The sequence below is a fragment of the Triturus cristatus genome, chromosome 3_2 (genome assembly GCF_964204655.1).
Source record: "Triturus cristatus chromosome 3_2, aTriCri1.1, whole genome shotgun sequence".
Classification (NCBI taxonomy): Eukaryota; Metazoa; Chordata; class Amphibia; order Caudata; family Salamandridae; genus Triturus; species Triturus cristatus.
Genome location: NC_140584.1, coordinates 1,209,719,306 through 1,209,732,267, shown reverse-complemented (window position 1 = coordinate 1,209,732,267; position 12,962 = coordinate 1,209,719,306). Strand labels below are relative to the sequence as shown.

The following is a 12,962-nucleotide window of genomic DNA, read 5'->3' as shown; positions in this document are numbered from 1 at the left end:
AAATAAAAATTAAGGTGACCAACGAATAATCATCCGCTGTTTTAAAAAAACAAAATAGATACCCTGATTGGGGCCACCTTCCAGTGCCCCACTAAAATTGCACAAATTAATGTAAAAACACACTCATAAAGAAAGGCACAGGAACCCCCAAGAATGTCTGGTGACAAAATTAAGCATGCAAATGTTTTCTGAACTAACCAACAAACAAACAGCTCTTATCCACCGAGTGTGCAATGGATCCACCAAAGAGCACCACCTTTACAGCTGCCCCCAGCTCCGCTGAACGCTTCCGTAACCACAACCAGTAGCGGTCCGTGGAGAGAGTTCCGTGGGGCGGTGAGGCGGGGCGGGGGAGGGTGGGGAAATGTAAACACCGGAATATGGATGAACGGAGGTAAGTACACATTTAAATGAATAAAACGAATTTCGTTGCGCACGCTGCATCGCATTTTGCGATGCAGCGCGCGCAAAGGAATTAGTTTTATTTATTTAAATGTGTACTTACCTCCGTTCATCCTGTTTACATTTCCCTGCCTCACCGCCCCACGGAACTCCCTCCACAGACCGCTACTGACCACAACAAGGCCCAAGAGTGTGAGTCAAAGACCATGAACTTTTTCCACAAACTGGTTTAGAACTCTTCCAAAGTAAAGAAATCCCTGATCACCAAAGGACTACAGGCGGCTCCCCTGGAAGTCATCCCAAGATCTGCAATAATCAATAAGTTATGTATTGTTGTACAATTGTATACCCTCTGTTTATTATGGGTGTGGCCACATCCATATGTTGCCAAAGATCTGCCTAGTCAAATGGAGTCCACCCCGACATTTTCACAGCACTTGCGTAGGAACCTCTCCCATGTCACTTATAATTACACTGGACGTAACACCAGCATCCCACACGAACTACACAGTGCCCTCTTACACAACACATGTTAGCAGCACATGACAGCTGTAGGCACCCAGACATCGGCCAGGTCATGTTACATTTGTTCGCTGATACAACATACAGTAGGTGCAGACAGGCTTTATTTGTCCCAAGAAGTAGCCCCTGGAAAACCAAAATGCCTCCTTCATCTGTACCTGCGTAAGATTAGGGTCAAAATCCAACCCAACAGGGGCGTGGCCAGCGCAAGGGCCGAGTAAGACGTGCTCCGCGAGAGCTCCGGCAGCGCTGCTCTAAATCCGGCGATTTCCATGCATCTGGCTGTCCGCAGGACCCGGGAATCTCATGCCCCGAGACCGGAGGCATTCACGGTGGCGGAGGAACGACTCACGGAGCGCCTGGTTGCTAGATCCCGCGTGGTGCTGCTCGAGGGGTGACCGAGGCCTGGAGGCAGCAAGATGGCGGCGGCCGTCGCGACCCGGGAGACGGAGCCGCGGCCGCGGCCGGACGGACGGAGGCGCTGGTAGACCAGAGGCGGACTGATTGCCTCGAATGAACAGGTGGGGGCCCCGATTGCACAAGTGAGACGAGACAGGCTGGAGCGGGGGGGCTGGGACGCGTGTCGCCTCCCCTCGGTGCTCCGACGCTCCGGGGACAGCGCCCGCATCGGACTGCTTCCGCGGAGAGCCTCGGCAGGCCTCTGAGGCGAGGAGCGCGGCACCTGCTCCGCTAGGCGCGCCACTGTCTTGCGCCGGCTGCTCCGGGTGCGGAGCCGCTGAGGACAGACGACGAGGGACGCCCGATCAGTCATCAGGCCTGACGACCACTTGAGGCCCCGGCGAGACGAAGGCCCGGGACACTGGTGGACCCGGAACCCATCTTTCAACGGCCCTGAGCGGCGCGGCTGGACCCTGGTTCCTGCTCCCCCCTCCCCTCCCCCCCTGCCCGAGGCACGAGCGGCGGCCGCGCCTGAACTTGTAACAGAGGCCCACCCGGGAGCACGGAGGGGGTGAAGGAGGCAGCCGCGGGCCCCCCAACAGAGATCACGAGGCACATTACTGACCGGGAGGGGACCCGTTGGGAACTGGAGCCCAGGGTCGGGAATGGGGAAGAAGGCCCCGTCAGAGAAGCCTGCCCGGCAGGGGCCGATGGACGACTTTACCCGCACCCGGACGCAAACGGGGGCACCGCCTCCCCTCCCGGCGGCGCGTTCGGACACGGAGCTGCTGATGGAGGCCATACAAGCTTCCAGGACAGACATTCAGGAATCCAGGGCGGCGCTGGAGGTTAAGATCGGCGAGGTGGGCTCCGAAGTCACGCTGCTGAGACAGGACTTTCGCAACCTGTCAGAGAGGGTGCAGACGGCCGAAACTCGGATCAGTGAGGCTGAAGACACCATCACCCATCTCCGCAGAGACGTGGCGGAACTACATGCCTCGCACCGACAACTATTATGGAAAGTGGACGACGCGGAAAACAGGGCGAGACGCAATAACCTTCGCTTTGTGGGCTTTAGGGAAGGCATTGAAGGGTCGGACATGGCGCTATTCCTCCGCACCTGGCTGAAGGACACGTTCCCGCTGGCTCCGTTCTCGAACTGCTTTATAATCGAAAGGGCTCATAGGGCGCTCCTGGCAAGGCCGCCGGTGGGGGCGAGGCCGCGTCCAGTCATTGCCCGGTTCCTCAACTTTGCAGACAGGGATCTGATCCTGCGAGAGGCCCGGAAGAAAGGGGCGCTCCGGATCGAAAATACGAACATTATGATCTTCCCAGACTACAGCCAGGAGGTGCAAAAACAGAGGAGGGCCTTTGACGCGGTCAAGGCGCAGCTCAGAGACCGCCGCCTCCAATACATGCTGCTTTTCCCGGCGAAGCTAAAGGTGATCTATGATGGTGGTACGCATTTCTTCACCCACCCGGAAGAGGCTTGGCAGTGGTTGGCGACACGACCGCCGACGGGCGACCGCCCCGCCGACGGGGAGGAGGGCAGAGTGCGGCCGAGTAGCAGTGGAGCACGCCCCAAGGAACTGACACTCCGGCGATCCCGGGGACAGTCGGGGCGGAGAACTGGGAAGAGGATGCGTAAAACGCCCTACTCAGCGGATGGCTCGCCGCGTCGCCACCAGCGGGACTCCCCGTCCTCCGGAAGGGCTGGAGTGCCGGGATCCCGCTTTAGCTGCCTGGCAGACAGTGGTAGCTCGGAGGAAGACCCTGAGGACACGGCCCACGGGCCGAGGCGAGAGGGGACGGCGCAGAGTTCCATACACCCGCTGGAAGTAGCGATCCGACATCTAGAGCGGGATGTACCCGATCCTGCGGAGGAGCGGAGGCCGGACACCCAAGACTCCCACTCCTGAGAGAGACTGGTCCGGACAATCTTGATTGCAGCTCTGGCCAGATGGAGCACGCAAGTGGTCACACACCCCCTTTTTCCCTTTTTGTTTTTTGGTTGTTCTTTCTTGTTTGGGTATATCGTTTGATAGTCTTCCCATTTGGTCGCTGAGGTTTGGTGCTCTTGGATCGGGTAGACTGAGACGGTCTAGTGCGGTTCCCATAGTGGGCACGAGATAGGTTAGCGACGGGTGGGATAGCGAGGGAGGGCGACAGGCCTACTCCGCCAGCAGTCCTGTGTCTGTGGGAGATGGGACTGATGGGGGGGGGAGGTGGGGAGGGGGCGGGAGTGGGAGAGTGTTGAGGATTTCCAGTTGTGGTTTGCTTGGGGATGGGAGGGGGGGGGATGGGACAGTTGGGGACGGTTGGGCACAGAGGGGTGGGAGACAGGTCACTTCAGGCACACACGCAGCACCACGGGGCTTGCCCGACAGCACGGTACCCCCGAGACAGCACGCACGGTTTGAATTGCAATGCCTACCGCGACGATAACAACAGGTGCAGCAGAGGGAGGGCTCTCAGTCCTAACGTGGAATGTCAATGGGCTTGGGAGCAAAATTAAGAGAGGATTGATAAACGCGTACATTAGGAGGGCCGGCCCCGACGTAGCGTTATTACAGGAAACACACCTTCTGGGGACTAAATGTGGATTCCTCGCCCGGGGACGCTACACAGTTCTAGCACATGCGGGCTTTACTCAGGGTTCAAGAGGGGTGGCGATACTGATCCGGAAAACTAACCCGTTTCAAGTGACGCAGACATGGACAGACCCGCTGGGAACTTACGTTGGGGTCCGGGGAATGTGGTGCCGCAGGGAGTACACGTTAGTTTCGGTCTATGCTCCACCTAAACTGCAGGCGTCCACATTAAAAGGCCTGGCGGAAATATTGCTTGCCACGTCCGACACAGTGCAAGTGCTCGGGGGCGACTTCAATGATGTAATGGCGACGGCAGTGGACAGGACGGGAGATAGGGTAAGAGACCGGCATCAGACGGCACTCGCCACCACGATTGAGACTCTAGGCCTGACGGACGTATGGCGCTGGTTACACCCTACACGGCGGGAGTACTCCTTTTTCTCAGGGGCCCACAGGGTGTATTCCCGGTTGGACTATCTCTTCATGGCGCGACACACGTTGCACGAGGGGGTGCGAGCTGAATATCAAGCACGGGGCCTGTCGGATCACTCTCCCCTTTTGGTGACAGTGGCTCCCCGGGTACCGGGGAGGGGGCAGTGGCGAGTCACAGCGTGGGACCTCCAGAATTCAAAGGTGCTGAAGGGCATCCGGGCAGATGTTAGAGTCTGCCTAGCTGACAACGTGGGCTCGGTGACGTCGCCGGTGACCCTCTGGGAATCTATGAAGGCGGTCATGCGGGGTAGAGTCCAGGATAGGATTGCCGAGGACAACAGGGAACGGCTTAGAGAGTTGCAGGCGCTGGAGAGACGGGTTCTCCAGTTGGATAGGGAGTACCTTGCGGACCCGGCACGGGAGACGCTGCGTCGGTTGCTTGACGCTCAGCGGCAGTACCGGGATCAGGCTACGGGAGTAGCCAAACAGCAGGCGTTGGCCACACTCCACCGTTTATATGACGTCGGTGACAAGTCAGGCAAGCTCCTGGCGTGGCTTAATAGAAAAGAGAGGGATGCCAGGTGGGTAGAACGGATACGAGATGATAAGGGGAATTTAGTGAATTCAGACGCACAGATTGCGGAAGCCTTTGCGGAGCACTTCCGGGCATTCTATGCTGCTCAAGACCTGGGCTCGCAAGAGGACGCGCTACAGTACATGGCGGATCTGGATCTACCGGCGCTCGCCGGTGGCGACATCAAGGAGTTGGAGGCCCCCCTTACGCTAGACGAAGTTACAAAGGCGTTGACCAGGTTGCGGGTGGGGAAGGCGCCGGGCCCGAATGGGTTTCCCGCGGAATTCTTTAAAAAAACGGCAGATCTTCTGGCCCGCCATATGCTGGCGTTATTTGAGGGGGCACGAGAGGAGGGGTGTCTCCCCCCAGATCTTAGACTGGCCACGATTGTCCCGATTTTCAAGGAGGGAAAGCCGCCGGAGGAGTGCACGTCGTACCGCCCGATTTTGCTGCTTAACACTGAGGCGAAGTTGCTGGCGACGGTGCTGGCCGGACATAGTCCACTTGGACCAGACGGGGTTTCTCCCCAGTAGGGCGACGAGACTGAATCTGAGGCGCTCGCACAACTGGCTACAGGTGGTGAGGGGCCGACGGGACCCTCATTGGTTTCTCTCCTTGGATGCGGAAAAGGCGTTCGATGCGGTGCATTGGCCCTTCTTGGAGGGCGTCCTGGGGCGTCTGGGATTTGGACCTATCTTCCGCCAATGGGTGAGATTATTATATACGGGCCCGAGGGCGCGGGTGAGGGTCAATGGGGCTACGTCGAGGGAATTCCCTATTTGCAGAGGTACGCGGCAGGGATGTCCGTTGTCCCCCCTGCTCTTCACGCTGACGATAGAAGTGCTGGCGGCGCGGGTCAGACAACACCCAGAGATTCGTGGTTTTCGAAAGGGCCCGCTGGATGACCTGGAGGAAAAAAATTCTCTCTATGCGGACGATGTCCTTCTATATGTTACGCAACCCGCTACGACAGTCCCGGTTATCTTCTCCGAGCTAGAGCGCTATGGTGCCCGCTCGGGATACAGGGTGAACTGGCATAAGTCAGTGCTATATGCACCGGGGGGAAAGGGGGACTGGCCGAGTCTCCCAGACCGGCTCCAGGCGACGACGGAGGGGTTCCAATATCTGGGAGTGTATATAACGCTGGACCGGACTGTCTCCTACGACAGGAATGTGGGAAGGGTTCTGTCCAATTTTGTGGAGGATGCGCTGAGATGGCGCCGGCTGCCGCTTACGTTGCTGGGGTGTGCCGCCATGTTTAAGATGATAACGCTGCCCAGGTTTCTGTACGCGTTACAGAACGAATATTATCCGGTCTGTCGGCGGGTCTTTCGAGAAATTGACTCGGAACTCCGGAGCTTTCTATGGCTTGGGAGACAACCCAGGGTAGCGATGAAGACCCTGCAGAGGCATCAGTATAGCGGAGGGATCTCGCTTCCCAACATTGAGGCCTACTACTGGGCGGAACACCTGGTATACATTAACGACTGGCTTCACGCCCCGGCAATGCACCCGACGTTTGCCTTGGAACGACATGTCATGGGCGCTCACTCGTGTCATTATTACCTATATGGTGGCAAGGGTACGGGAAGGCTACTGCAGGCCACTAAAATCACCCTGGGGATTTGGAAAAGGGCGAACCGGGAGATTGGCTGGGATAGGAAACTGAGTAGACAGACGCCCTTATGGCACTGCGCATGGCTACCAGAGTTAAACAAATTGAGGGGGTTCAAGCAATGGGATAATATCGGGGTGTCGACACTGGGAGACGTGCTAGTGAGGGGGGAATTGAAATCCTTCTCGGTGCTCCGCAGGGAATTTGGACTGCTCCCCACGCAGTACTATAAGTACGCGCAACTGAAGCATGCTTGGCAGGCAGGAGAGATACAGACGGCTTCTCTTCCCGAATATGCACCTCTGGAGGGAAGACTGCTGCAGGAACACATGGTGGAAAGGGCGGTGTCCCTCACATATCGGACCCTCATGAACAATATGCCTGATAGTATGGGGGCGCTTAGGGCAACCTGGGAGGCGGACGTGGGTAAGATGGACGAAGTGGACTGGGATACAGTTCTCATGCACCCGCGAGAGGTGGCGATTAAGTCCCGGCTACGGTTGATCCAATTCAATATTCTGCATAGAACGTACTTTGATAGACGACGACTGTTCAAGATGGGACGAGTGGGGGACACGTCGTGTCTGCGATGCGGGCGGGAGGGAGGGACTTTCTTTTATATACTTTGGCTCTGCCCGCAGATTCAGGGGTACTGGCGGGGGATCCTAGGGGAGCTGAGTAAGGTGCTTGGGGTGCAACTACAGGAGGACCCCAAATTAGTGTTACTGGGTATGACAAATGATGTGGACCTCCCCCGCCCGCTGCTGATTTTCCTTGTGCTGGCTCTGGTGGTGGCAAAGAGGGACGTAGCAAAATACTGGGGGGCGCCCTCGCCTCCCCGCCTGGAGGAGTGGAGGAGGGGTCTTGACATCTACATGGCGGCGGAAAGGGTCACGTATAAGGCGAGAGGCTGCCCCAAGAAATTCACCAAGGTGTGGTCCAAATGGCGGAGATATCACGGCCTGGAGGGGGGACTTTAGTGGGGTGGGGCACTGGAGGGGGCCGACATGGTACATGGAGGACATCCACAGCCCTAGGGCACAGACAATTGCATGTTTTGAAGACGCTGATGTCAGCCGCGGCATAGGCCCGAAACGGACTTCTGGTGTGCTGAGAGAGGGGTGGGGGTGGAGGGCGGACGAGGTGGGGATGGTGCTCGATATTGACCTGTCTATTAGGATGTTTTATTTTGTGTGTGGTTATATACCAAAAATGCCAATAAAAATATTTTTTAAAAAATAATAAAAAAAAAAAAAATCCAACCCAACAGAGTAGAACCCCATAGAGTAGTAGTGAATGTGACCTGATACAAGACCAATCCCACAGCACTGTACCTTTTTATCGAGCCGAGTGATATTCAAACAGACTTAGACAGGATGAGCAGGAGGGGCACCATTGGGGAGGATACTGTTTGGCCCTGAGACTTTCCAGAAATTAGATTTTTGGCGGTAGCAAACCCACAGCACAAGTGCACAAACACGTCTGCTCCCGCTTTCATCTGTGTTCCCAGGGAGGACCTTGGCGTGTCTGGGGCAGTCTTTTTTAATAACAAATGGACCCCAGACTAATATGTGACATTTCAATGCGATCAAAATGATCGCAAAACGTTACATCACAGTTTTTACAACGCAAGTTGTTACAACGACTTGCGTTGGAGGGCGCTGGACTTAGGAATAGTATGATTTACTATTCCAATACCAGTCTACGTACAGTAGGGAAGGTGTTGGAATAGTAAATCATACTATTTCTAAGGTTAGAGCGCCATCCTGCGCAAGTCGTTGTAATGACTTGCGTTGTATTACCTGTAATGTAAAGGCATTGCGATTCAATGCCCGTGTGGTAATGGATGTTTCCCACCCCAGACACGGAGTTCCAGTGTAGAGCCATCCACCTCGATGATACGATGGGAAATGAGTCTCGTAGGGGAAGGGTGAACACCAGCATACACACCCCATGTCAGGAAATCTGGAATACTGAGATAGATAGGTACACATGGTTAGAAAGGAAGGAGGAACCCCTAATTGTACAGAAACTTACACAGTATTCCTTGTGTTTCAGCGGTAAAGGAAGAATACCACTCGGCGCGAATGAGAACTGTGGGACAATACTACACATACCAGACATGCAATGGGGTATCACCACGCTAATGGATACCTACTGGCAGTTCGGCTGATTTGCCTACATCCAGCTTGTGCCAGGATGGCTGTCCTCTGCTCCATTCTCACCATACACACCCAACCCTTGTCATTTCTGGAGAAGATCGGTCAGAGTTGTACCAACAGCCGCTACAGAAGAAGACAACTCTGCTGCATCAGGCTCGGGGAAAAAAACTGCTGATTATTTTGACTGGGTTCAGTACAAGGACATTCCGAAAGAATTCAGACTGTTTTCCGACACACAAGTAAATGCAGGAGGGTCCATACCCTGCTTCACCATGCAGACAAAAGCCAATGGCCACTAGTTGCAAATAACCAGATTGGAAATGATGCCGATGATGAACAGTACAGAGTTCGGCCTTAATGTGCTCAAGGAAGAACTAAGAGCCATTCGCTTCGTGGTGATACAACATCGATATGTGTTGGACTTGATGACCGAAATGGAGGGAGGGGTGTGTGCCAAGGTCTGTGTGACCTGCTGCATTCTTATCCCAGGTGACGACATGGACAATGGGACTCTGACACTTGCCATACAAGCACTGCACCATTTACAAACAGACACGCGTAAGGAGGAGGTGCCCCTGAGCAGGAATGGTATGCAAATTTGTTTTCCTGGCTCTCCCGGTGGTTGACTGGTCTGTGTACATCATTGCTGCCTGTTCTCACCTTCATATAGTTTTTTGGTGGTTTCGTACAAGTGGGGGTTTCCTGATGTAAAAAGGCAGTCCTCCAATATGGTAGTATGCAAGTAACTAGGGAAGTAGTAATAGTTAAAACTGAAGCACAACAAGCCCCTAATAATGTGACTGTCATGAAGTATGGGTTAAAAGATGTACCTGAAAAATCAACTAGAGCGGGGAACGATACTGAAAAAATCAATGTCAATGTACGCAAAGGTACTTGTGTATATAAAAACGAAATTGCATCACTGTTGTCGAATTCATTCAACATGACTCCTCCATCAACTCTGAGTTAGAAATACGTGGTCAGGCAGGCCTGGCGACCTAAGCCAGAGGCAACTGATTGACAGATCACAGGTGGGGTGACACATAGCCAGCAGAACAAACGCACAAACAGATCAAACGCAGATCGATCCTACAAATAGGCAGCGACCCCACAATGGTTCAGGGAGATCGGCCCTAATAAAGCACATATGGCCAGAGGGGTTCGAGCATTCCCAAAACACCATAAAGTTAGATGCCACATGAAGTTAGGTGCACTCAGCAAATCTGAGCACAGCACAAGCAGTCATCATGCGCTGCCCATGCTGGACATCTGGACATGTTACCCATTGGTCCTCATTGTGTCCACGCAAGGATGAGGCCCACCTACATTTGTTATCAGGTGGGAGTAATTTATAACTCCAAGACAAGGCTCACGCTTCTTATCCTAAAAAAGGATCTCTGAATTGATGCTGCGAGAACTGATTATCATGGTGCTCAGATCAATTGTACTTTAAGAAAGTCCACATAACCCTGACTGTCTCCCTGTGGAAGAGTTCAATTAAACCAACTTTTCCTGTTTTTGCCAAATGCCTCTTGTCGTTTGTTTCTTCAAGGTAAATTCACATTTGAGCAACACATCCAAAGACACACACCAGCTTCAGACACTGCTGATATACACACTCCGTGTTTAGTGGTTGCTGTCACATCCACAGACACTGGTTTCAGATGCCATCATCACACTCCTAGACAATGCTGCTACGGGCACTTCGTGTTCAGTGATCGCTGTCACACACACACACACACACACACACACTGGTTTCAGGCACCGCCATCACACTCACACACACACTGCAGCTATACAAAAACATTGTGTTTAGTGATCGCTGTCACACACATACACACTGGTTTCAGGCACTGCTGTCACACTCACACACACTGCAGCTATACAAAAACATTGTGTTTAGTGATCGCTGTCACACACACACACACACACACACACACACACACTGGTTTCAGGCACTGCTGTCACACTCACACACACTGCAGCTGAACAAACACATTGTGTTTAGTGATTGCTGTCACACACACACACACACACACTGGTTTCAGGCACTGCTGTCACACTCACACACTGCAGCTGTACAAACACATTGTGTTTAGTGATTGCTCTCACATCCACACACACACACATTGGTTTCAGGCACCGCTGTCACACTCACACACTGCGGCAGTACAAACATATAGGGGCCGATTCTGATTTCGGCCAGAAGGGCTCCGAACGACGGTCGGAGCCCTTCCGACCGAATCGGAACGTGCCGGCCGGATTCCTTTCCCACCGAGCCATTCCGATCGGCTCGGTCAGAAAGGAATCCGACTCGGATTTCCGGATGCCTTCCGACGGGCTCAGAGAGACCGTCTGCTGTCCGGAAATCCTTCAGTACTCCCCCGGCCGCCTCTTCACGGCCGAGGGAGTACGATGGCAGTTTTTCACTGCCTTTTCGTGCCGGTCTTTCCTGCACGAAAAGCCAGTCAGAAACTGTCTTTAGGGGCCCCCAGTAGGGCCCCAATGGGTGCGAGGCCGCCATGGGCACCTATGGTGCCCCTCTGTTGATCCCTGCACCCGGTGGCGGGCACCTTGGGGTGCCGGCCACAGGGTGCAGGGATGAACTGCACCGCTGCTTTTCACAGTGCAAGCATGCATTCCGCTCAGAATGCACGCTCCCATTGTGAAGCATAGGAGTGCGACCGAACAGGGTCGCATCGTACTTGCAGGGCCGTAACCCACGACAGCAGGTGGGTCGGTTACGGCTCCTGACCGATGTCGGATGGACCAGAGTCCGTCCGACATCGGAATCGGCTCTATAGTGTTTAATGATTGCCGTCACAAGCCCAGACACACTGGTTTCGGACACCTAGACTCATATAGACTGCTATCATAGGCACTCCGTGTTTAGTGGTTGCTGTCACACCCACAAACACCAGCTTCAGACACCACTGTCACACTCACACAAATTGCAGGAATAAACACACATTCTGTTTAGTGATTTCTGTCACATCCGCAGACACTCTGGCTTCAGGCATGGCTGTCTGATCCTCACACACACCAGCTTCAGACACCCCATCACACTCGCAGACACTGCTGCTATACACACATGGTGTTTAATGATTGCTGTCACATCCACAGCCAAACACCAGCTTCACACACCGCCGTCACACTCAGACACTGGAGGTATACACACGCATGGTGTTTAGTGCTTGCTGTGTCACCGGCTTCAGACATGGGGTCACGGACACACACCATGTTTAGAGATTGATGTCACACCCGCAGACACACTCCGGCTTCAGACATGGGGTCACAGTCACGGACACAAACAGCTTCAAGTTCAGACACCACTGTCACACTCTCAGACACTGCTGCAACGCACACGACGTTTTAGTGATTGCTGGCACATCCACGGACAAACACCAGTTTCAGACACCGCCGACACACGCATAGACAATGCTACTACACACGCATGGTGGTTAGTGATTGCTGTCTCACCGGCTTCAGACATCGGGTCACACTCACAGACACCCACGGCTTTAGACATCGGCTCACACTCACAGACCCACACAGGCTTCAGGCGGTGGGTCACACTCACAGACCCACACAGGCTTCAGGCGTTGGGTTACACTCACAGACACACACCGGCGTCAGACATTGAGTCACACTCACAGACGCACACCGGCGTCAGACATCGAGTCACACTCACAGACCCACACAGGCTTCAGGCGGTGGGTCACACTCACAGACACACACCGGCTACTGACATCGGGTCTCACTCACAGACACACACCGGCTTCAGACATCGGGTCTCACTCGCAGACACACACGGTGATTGCTGTCACATCCACGGACACACAGCGTGTGTAGTGATTGCGGTCACCCTGCAGGACACACGCTCGGCCGTGTCACGCAAAGACGCCTTTGGTCCCCAGCACCCCCCACCCCCACCCGACCCTTACCGGAGGCTGGCTTAGGGCGCCGCAGGGGGGGTTGGTCCGGAGCAGGGTGCGGGCAGTAGGCGGCAGACAGCCCCGGGGTGGGGGCTCCGGGACGCAGCTGCTGCTGGTGTCTGTCTGCTGGGCTGAGAACAGCAGATGCCAGGCCCCCACCCTGCCCATGCGTCATCAGTCACTGCGCCCCCACCCCCACGGTCTTCCCACCCACCTGCCCCCTGCACGTGCGCGGGTTCACCCCTAGGCACGCACACGCTGCCCACCTACCCCCGTGCACCTGCACCCTCACCCCTTCACCCCCCCCACACTGCCAGACTACACCCTGCA

At 54.8% G+C, this 12,962-nt stretch overlaps 1 protein-coding gene across 1 annotated transcript in view; it reads right to left on the bottom strand.

Annotated features, from left to right (window-relative positions):
* Positions 1–12,761, bottom strand: part of SLC4A3 (solute carrier family 4 member 3) — a 696,397-nt gene extending 683,636 nt beyond the window's left edge. The window contains exon 1 of the mRNA XM_085650187.1: positions 12,642–12,761. The gene's annotated coding sequence lies outside the window, so the exon portion shown is untranslated. The remainder of the gene's footprint in view (positions 1–12,641) is intronic.
* Between the last annotated feature and the right edge of the window lie 201 nt (positions 12,762–12,962).